The sequence below is a fragment of the Chamaea fasciata genome, unplaced genomic scaffold (assembly GCF_029207755.1).
Source record: "Chamaea fasciata isolate MVZ Bird 193981 ecotype frontalis unplaced genomic scaffold, bChaFas1.0.hap1 SCAF_17, whole genome shotgun sequence".
NCBI classification, from domain to species: Eukaryota; Metazoa; Chordata; class Aves; order Passeriformes; family Sylviidae; genus Chamaea; species Chamaea fasciata.
In genome coordinates this window covers 5,939,601-5,948,710 of record NW_027094102.1, presented here as the reverse complement: position 1 = coordinate 5,948,710, position 9,110 = coordinate 5,939,601, and the positions used below count along the sequence as shown (strand labels likewise).

Genomic DNA, 9,110 nt, shown 5'->3' with positions numbered 1-9,110 from the left:
ATGATTAACAATGAAATGAAATAGCAGGGGAGGTAGGAGGTCTGGAAGGCTCAGTGTACATCAGAGACTGTTCTCAGAGATGCAAACCAGGAAAAGCAACCCCTTTTTCACAGCTTTTGTCAGACAGTTGGTCTGGTGTGATGCCTGCCCAGTTACCCATGCTGTAAAAGCACATCCCACGTTGGGTGGTTCCAGCCCAACAAAGGGATTCTGCAAGGGTGGGTTCTCCTTCCTGCAAGAACTTGTTAATAAATAAAAAAGCAATGGATGTGGGGAGCTCTGCAATTCTTTTACAGTGTAAAAGTGCTGGTAAATAAGGATTTTATTCAGTGTTACCTTTTCTCTAGTAGCAACACTGGCTTACAGCACAGGCTCTGTCACAGAGCTGCTCCCCTCCCCATTACAATCCTGCCCATACATTGTTTTTTAATTGAACTCTAACTATAAGACCCAAAATACCTTATTTCAGTGATTGGATCTACACCCCAGGCTGCACAGTTAGCACAGCTAGTGGAGGGTAAAGGATCAGAATTAGCAAAGCTGGAGGAAATGTAATAGCAAACTCCATGCCAAGAAGCCAACTGCAGAGATCCTGATCATCTCCATGGTGCTAATTTGGTGTTGCTGCTGTAGTTTACAGCCTTGCCATTTCAGTGGCCATCAGCAGAGCTCAGTTTGATGAGCCTAAGAGAGCTGGGCAGGGCATTGGCTCTTTCCATAGGTCCAACTGCATGTTTAGGATGCCCTTGAATTTGTTTAAATGTACAGGTTTATGTGGATCACTCTGAGGTCACGTGATGTAGTTGGTAGATTGTTCCCAGAGTTCTGCTGAGTGGAGAACTGGAAATAAACTGCTTTGTGGTGAATTGTGTGAGTGTGCTGACCCCTCAGAGTGCTTTGCATCCTCCTCTGGCAAACAGATTCCTTAACCTGTGTGTGTTCTGCTGCTCTCAGGTCAGGCTGGGTTTCTGTTCCCTGTGGGCTGAGTGCTTCAGGAGCCAAGAATATTTTACCCTTTGTTTTCTTCTCCTGAGCTTCTGCCATGCTCAGCTCTGACTTCTGGATGTGACTCCCACAAGGAGGGAACCCCTCAAACTGGGGTCTTTACAGGAGTGTAGCTTGAGCTGAGAATCAGCCTGCCTTGTGAGAATTACAACCAAGCAGTGAATTCAAGGACTAGAGCTAAAAGCTCAGCTCCAGTCTTAGTCATGGTGGAGTATTTTCTTCAGTCTCTGCTCTCAGGTTGCTGAGAATTCCTGGGAATTGAGATGGTTCTTAGGTGCCATTTGCTTGGAATTTGTTTTCACTTGTTTCAGATTATTGCACTGCAAGGCTCTTACCAAACCGAAGGGTGCAAAATGAGGCTTTTCTGTTCCTCACCTGCCATTCCCATTTCTCTGCAGATTTGCAGAATGCAGGGAAGGATATGGGGACTATAACTCCCGGTTGGCACCATCTGGCATAGCTCATGCTTGGCCTTCCAAGTATAGGAAGTGATCACAGCCATGCAACTGTTCCATCCCCACATTGATGGGGCCTGTGGGTGCTGCTGGCACAGTTCGTTCTGAAAGTAGTTTCTGGTTTTGTTAAAAAAAAAAAACGAAAAACAAAATTTAAAAAAAAACCAAAACAGACAAACTAAACAAAGCAAAAAAATCCCACACCACCCAAATCAAAAGAAAAACCAAACACTCTTAGTGAAGAAAAAAATACAATAAAGCAATGTTCCAGCAGCTCTGTTAAAAAAAATAAAAAAAAAATAATAAAATTAAAAAAAAAAAAGAATTGAGGAATTGTTGATTTGGAGTATGAAGGGACATGGCATATGATGTTCAGGACTCAAATGCAGCCCCCTGCCCTAGGAAGCTCTGTTCTCCCTCACTGGCTTTTGTTCTGCTCCAGACAAGCTGGCTGCACTGCTGCATCCCTGGAATCATTTCTTTCTGACACAGAAGACTTCCATTAATACCTTCCTGCTTGCATCTTTGTTTCTGGGCAATTTCCAGAGCATTAAGCCACAGCACATCCACTTATTCTGGGACTCCACATCTCAGTCATTAGCTTCTTTTGCAAAGCCCTGTCCACTGCATGCTGCAAACCTAATTGTGCTGTGCTGTTCCCTCCCCTTTGGCTGCTGCAGCAGTTCCAGCCTCAAAGAGCTCCACCAGATTAACCACAACTGTTCCTTGCTGAAATCACCTTGGTCCCTATTACTCAAGCTGTGCTTTTGCATTTGATCTTTTAAATGCTTTGTAATGCTTACCCCACCTTTACGTGAAGCTAATTGGGATGTAACTTCCTACAGCACTTCCAGATCTTTTCCTGTAACGATGCCAAAAGCTTTTCTGTCTCTGGGGCCTGCACCTGAGTGTAGCTGTGGAATGCCAGGTTTCCAGTGGTAAGGCTTTGCATCAGGATCTGACAGTGGAAATGTCTGGCTTTGCAGGCTGTCACTCGCACTGGGAAAAGGGGCAGCCTTGGGTGGGAAGGGTTTGTGCTGCCAGCAGAGTTTAGAGCAGAAAACTGCCAGGCAGCCCAGGAGAACATCCCCCATGTCCTCCTGCTTTCACTGGCCAGTTCACAGCACTGCTTTGCTCCATCCCAGTTCCACCTCCCTTCTCCCTGCTTTCATTAATTTCCAGACGCTTGGGTGTCAGCTCCTCATGCCTTTTGCTCCAAGCCTACAACTGTACTGCCCCTGGATCCAGCATCCTTGTGCCTTGGCATGAGCACTGGACAACCTCTCCTGCTGCAGGACCCCGTGGGATGTCTCTTATGGGGGTGCCACCCTACAAGTAACCCCTTTAAAATGGAAATTCCCCATTTCCAAGCATGGGATAAAAGTCCTCTTTCTGTGAGCTGATGCACAAGCTCCTGACAAAATCTGTCATGTGCACATACCACCTCCTCCTCTCCCTTGCTTCTGCCCTTTTTTTTTTTTTTTTTTTCCCATCTGAATGCAAGAGATCTGACACATCATATTAGGTGATTTCTGTAGGTCTCATTTAAATACCACTCCTCGTTTGGAGATGCTGTTGGGGATAAGGTGGGTTAGGAGGCTGCTTCTTGTGTTGTGCAATAGCTCAAATCAAGCTCAGCAGCTGCAAGCAGAGCCTTTGATCACTGCTTTGCACAAAACATGAACCTCTCTGAATCAGCTGGCATTTCCATATGGGAAAGGATACAAGATTTTATGGAATGAGGTGGGGGAAGGCTGGGTGTTTCCACGGTGCAGTGAAGTGCTGAGGAGCATCCATTCCCTCTGGAGGCTGTGTTAACTTGTGAGAGGCAATGGAAGGGGAGGCTTGTGCCGCCTCTGAGGACGGAGAAGGGGCATATTCATGTGGATCTCAGCTGGGAGGCCTGTGAAAATGAGGGAAAGGAGGGAGAACTGGTTTTTAGGTGAAGACTGTAACCTTCTCCCATCCTAATAGAGTGAAAGGGCTTTGCCCTGTCTGGTTTATCACGGCGCTCATTTGCAGAGCAGCAGGAAAGGCTTTGCTCCTTGCACACTCCCGGCCTTGTTTCAGACACGAGTTCTTGGCCAACACCCCGAGTAAGTGGCAGCCCTAGCGTCCAGAACCGCTGCGTGTGAGAGAAGGGGCCGGGGCAGGAGCAGATCGGCCGTGTCTGGAAGATCCAGAGAGGGGCCGGGGGGCGCAGGGAAGGAGCCGAGCACGCCTCTTCTGACAGAGCAATTCAACGCCTGCTTTGCCTCCTGCACCGGCTGCCGCTGCCCGCAGCCTCTGCCGGGATGGAGAGCGAGTGCCACCGTGCGCCCGGCAGCAGCCATGGCTCCCCTCGCCCCTTCCCCGGCCCTGCAGAGGGGCCGGCAGCCCCGGGACACAGCAGGGCTGGGACCGGGATGGGACCGGGATGGGATCAGGATGGGGATCGGGAAGGGTACCGGGCTGGGGACCAGGCTGGGCCAGGGCTGGGGACCGGACTGAGGACCGGGATAGGACCAGGCTGGGGACTGGGTTGGGAGCGGGCTGGGACCGGGATGGGACCAGGATGGGACTGGGATGGGGACCGGGTCGGGGACCGGGATGGGGACCGGGCTGCCTTTCCAGGCACACAGGGTTTTCAAGCCGCAAAGCCGGAGGCAGACAGGGGCGACAGGCTAAAATGCTGAGGATGGATGAATGTAGAAGAAGATCCCTTGGATATAGCAGAAGATCCCTTTTGGCTGTTTCCAGAGCAGAGGGTTGCGGCTGGACTGGCAGGAGGAGGCAGAGTTGCCTCCTCAATTCACAATGAAATTTAATTCAAGCCACAGTCTCGAAACCCAATTCGTATCTCGGGGCGTGTGTAGGTGCAGGATACCGGATCATTCACGGGCGGTTCGGTGACACAAACGCCGCCAGGTAGGGCCGGGGGCTGGCCCAGGAGCGCTCCGGCCCGGCCCTGGCGCGGTGTCCCTGCTGTCCCGGAGGAGAAGCGACAGTGGTGCCATCCTGCGGCCTCCTGGCCCTTTGCAGGAGGCACGGTGGCTTTGTCCCGCTTTTGTCTTCTCTGCTCTGCAGGAGCCACTTCTCTCACGGGTCCTTCTCCCTTTGTGCTAAAGGTGATAAAAGTTTAAAGAGCTGTTGCCTGCCCAGGCTGGGCAGCAGCTGGCGCTGGGGTTGCTTAGAGGGTTATCAGAGAGGGCTGTGAAAAAGATCCCTGCGCTCTCCCTGTCCTGGAGCAGCTCCACGAACAACGCAGGAAAGCTGCTGTGAAATACGGGCAAGGTCTTCAGGGAGGGAGGATGCTGTGCTGAGGGTCCCTCCCTTTCTGGTGACAAAACTCGGGCAGCCCAGGCTGCGAAAGCTGTGCTGCAGGTGAGGTGAATTGTCCTGACGCCTAAAGAAATCACCTCTCCCTTCCCTCCATGGCAGGGTATGGTTTAGGGTCCTTGAGTGAGTGCTTTGAATCCTCCCCTGTCTGACTTTGCAAGTCCTCCGGACAGAGAGACAGCTGCATTATAATATTTATATTTATATTTATATTTATATTTATATTTATATTTATATTTATATTTATATTTATATTTATATTTATATTTATATTTATATTTATATTCACCTGTATAGTATGTATATAATCCTACACACCTCAGATTATCGATGTTTTCCTCTGTTTCTGCACAGGTACCCAGGAAGGTTTGCAGTCAATTGAAAGGGAGCTGTTAGGAGGTGACAGAAAATGGCAATCCCTCTGACATGTCACCTGAGGGTATTATACCTTGGTAATGCTCTCAATTGGTTTTGAGCTGGCTTGGGACAAACCATGTGAGGAAGTAATCCCAAACAGGATTATTCCCATAGGACTGCTGAAGATATATCTCATTTCCATCTTTTTAGAAAAGAAATGAAGCTTGAATTTGACCACTTCTCATGATGCCTCAACCTTGTTTTTGTATGAGGAGCACAAGGTACTGCACTCTTTTATTGTCACTTGAGCAGTGGCACCTTTCTCGTCTCTTTGGAGACACAGATGAACCCTCTGGGTTTAGGAAAAGACATGAAGGTGTTTGGGGGCTCTGCTATATTTTCAGGAGAAATAGATGTGTGATGCCACCTTCTCTTTGTGGCACTTTAAGGCTGAAGGGACCAGTGCCACCTTGGGACTCCTGCCAGGTGCTTCCTTGGGCAGGAATTTCTCCTCCTTCTCCGGTTGTTACCAGTGCTTCTCTGTCCTTTCCACCAGAAGGTTCTTTTCCTACTACCTGAATCATTTTTGCTGCAGGTTGGGCCTGTTCCTACGTAGACAGCCATGGAAATTGTCTGGTTCCCTCTCCTTGCAGCAGCCTTTTCTGCACTTCACTCTCACTTTCTTTCTTAGATTTACTCTCATGTCATCAAAACTCAGGCCTCTGCCCAGGCTGGTTTCTCCTTATCCTGTCTGCAAGTGTGGCTTGTATTTCTAAATGTAGCTCAGATCCAAGGCCTCCCTGGCACACACAGTGGGCTGACGAGGCAGCTCCATCTGCCCTGAGGTGATTTGGAAGAAAAGACACCTATTTTTTAACCTGTCCTTAGTGGCTGATGTCAAGACTTGTACAGTATGAGCCTGTCATGTGCAAAGCCATTCCCCGAGCAGTTGTCTTGTGGATGTGGTGCTTTGTGTACATCTACAAGGAGGAGGTGCTTAGAGGGGGGAAGGTAATGTTTCCTTCTCACCTCAACTTGGCTTCAGCAGCGCTTTTCCCTGGGGGGAGGAAACTGTGTCACCCCTGAGTGTGGGGGAGCTGTACAGGGGAAATAAGATGATGATTTCTCCTCCGTGGCGACTCTATCATAGAATGGCCTGATGCAGGCCCATTGTTGCAGCTCATGTTTTCCCCAAAGCTTTCCCACCAGGAAACTGGACTAAAGCTGTGGCTGGCACAGGATAATATCTGATCTTGGATAAATCCTCCTTCTGAATGTCAAGGAGGTGGTGCCTGTGACTGGAGGTGACTTGGTGGCAGTGCTGTCCTTGCTGCGTGACTAATGGTGTTGCTCTGGGGGCTTTTTTCAGCTGAGCAGCCTGTGGGATGTGTGACTTCCTGGAGGTGAACCACAGCAGAGCTGAGCCTCTGAGCCAGCCAGGAATCACTGCAGGATCCCCACCAACCACGCCTAAGGAGCTGGCACTGAGGTGGGACCATATCCTCGAGGGACCTGTGAATCCACAGTGAGCAGCAAAGACGACAGAGAAGAGAGAGCAGTTTATGGGCACATGGAGCTCTCTGTGCAATAACTTTCTGCTCCCAGGTGATTGAGCCTTGACTTTCCTAAAGAGGGGTCAGTGTAGGAGCAGGGAAGATGCAGAAGGAAACCACGGCCAGTTGCACTGTCAGCTTTCCCCGCTCCTCTGCCTGCCAGCCCCAGCCCATGTGGCCCCTGCTGCCTCCCTGGGTGCCACACCGGTGACTCGGGAGGGCTCCTTGCAGTGTGGTGGCCCCAGGGCTTGTTGGGGTTTGTGTGGCCCCTCCCGACAGTGACAGTGCCGCAGCCTCTGGCTCTGCACGGAGCAGGGAGGGGGACGGCTGCTGCCAGGCACTCTGGAGCGAGAGGTGTGGTAGCACAGGAGGGGGCTGTGTGTGAGGGAAGAGGGTTACATCTGAGTGATCAGATTTAATAAATCCCCTCTTGTCTAAGAAGGGAGCACACAGAAAACCTGAGGGAGAACATTTAGGAGTTGAGGCAGTCCTGTTTGCTGAGGAGTCTGTGCAAACCTGGAGAGAGATCTGGTCCGGGATAAGCATCTGGCTTGCACCACTTTAGCACAACCAATCTTCGTTTTCAATCCCAGTCTGGGGACCAGGCCCAATCTGGTCCATTGGGTGCCACACAGACCCCATCAGTTACCTGCATTCCTTCAGAGCCGTCCTTGGCCTCTTGGTGGCCCCTGGAGAAAGCCCAGCAGCTTTCCTGCTGCACTGCAGATTACCTTGGAGTGGTTCACTCCTTTCTGTCAATGTCAACTTTAGCTTTATCAGGATCTGTCTCCCTGCACTTGGGTTCTTATTCCTCCCTAGAAGCTTTGCAAAGACCCAAAAACTCGTTCAAGAGCAGAACTGCCCTGTGGCCAGAGCTCTGCCCCCACAGGGTTGCATGGAAGAGCTCAGGGGTGTTTCCATCCCACAGCAGTGAATCCAGTCACCGCACAGCCCAGCTTATGTTGGGGGCAAATGAGGTCAAAATGTGTCCTGTGACATTGCAGCACATGATGGATGTGGGGGCAAGCAGGTCTCCAACACCTGTGCTGGTCTATTGGGAAAGAGGGAAGGGAAAAAAATCCAGCTTCTTTTAACGATCTCTGTGCCCCTAGAGCCCTCCTGATGCAGCTTGGCAATCCTACACCTCACAGCCTCTTGCCCCATGAGCTGCTGCAGTTACAGGGTACCCGGCCTCACTGGAGCAACACTCAGGATCAGGTCCAGGGGAGGGATGGGTGGCTGCACCACTCGATGGAGCCCTATGGACATCGGGTGCTTCCTCACTCCTGTCCCCTGACAGCTTTGGAGGCATGACCCGTCCACAACTGCTCGGCTGTGCAATGCCTCTGCAGCAGAACAGCCCCACCACCACGCTCCTGTCCTCCACAGCCCGTGTCGTCTGATCCTTCCCTTGCCCCTCTTCCCCCAGGAGAAACCTACCTGAAAGTCCCTGCTTTTCACAGGCCAGCTTGAAGTCAAGTAATCCCACAAAGTACGGGAAGGTTTTCCTTTTCCCCCCCTTCCTAAGCAAGGCGAGTGCTGTGCCACTGACATTTCCTCTGCAGACAAGGTCGTGTGTCCCACACAGGCACTGCAGGGATGGCGGATGGAGACATCCACGGCCTCGGTTCCTTGGACAGACGCAGTGCTGGCAGAAGTGGAGCAGAGACGAAGCGGGGAGGGGGCACAGAGAGTTGGGTGTGTGCAGCTCAATCCAGCTCTATGGCTTTTTGCTGCCAAATCCTCAAATCCTCCCTTGCCCAAGCACAGTCCTCAGGAAGCTCGAACTTAGGGCTCGCTATGTCTTTAGGAAGTTGAATACACGAGTCTTACAACAGAGATTTATTGAGGTCTAAAGCCTAACCTGAGAGCTGGTGTGTGCTGCTGCAGTCTCGCTGGAGACTGCGAAAGGGGACGTGTGCCACCTTGCAGGCTGCGGTGACAGGGCCGGAGGTGGCACTGGGGACGCTGCAGTGCTGCAGCCCCTCACCTTGCCAGCCTTGCTTTTGGGGAAAAAAAAAAAAAAAAAAAAAAAAAAGAAAAAAAAAAAAGAAAAAAAAAGCAGGCTCATCATTTACTTCTGTGAATAGTTGAGTGGCAGAGGGGCTCAGAGGGGCAGGACAGGACCCTGGACCTGTCCTGCGGCTCCGCAGAGCAGCGGGAGCCACATGGCCGAGCCCCCACGTGAGGGAGGAGCATTGCAGGGGCAACGGCAAAAATAAAACCAAAAAAGAGCTACTGAAAAAAAATGAAGGAAAAAGCGCCCCCCTTCCTAAAATCCCCCAGAGGGTTGTTTTTTTTTTTTTGTTTTTTGTTTTTTTTTTTTTTTGTTTTTTTGGTTTTTTTTTTCAGGGAGCCTCTGAACGGCATTGTGGAGGCTGAGAAGAGGGGGGTGTCCCTTTGCAGGGGAGGGGGGGTCCCT

General features: G+C 50.9%; 1 long non-coding RNA gene across 2 annotated transcripts; it reads left to right on the top strand.

Moving 5' to 3' along the window:
* The first annotated feature begins 4,644 nt into the window (after positions 1 to 4,644).
* LOC136298440 (uncharacterized) lies at positions 4,645 to 8,677 on the top strand. 2 transcript variants are annotated; one of them, XR_010723314.1, is made up of 4 exons: positions 4,645 to 4,823; positions 5,133 to 5,230; positions 5,346 to 5,416; positions 6,505 to 8,677. It is a non-coding gene; the product is annotated as an uncharacterized lncRNA (long non-coding RNA). The 2 variants fall into 2 exon arrangements; XR_010723313.1 differs by having other exon boundaries at positions 5,133 to 5,416.
* The last annotated feature ends 433 nt before the right edge of the window (positions 8,678 to 9,110 follow it).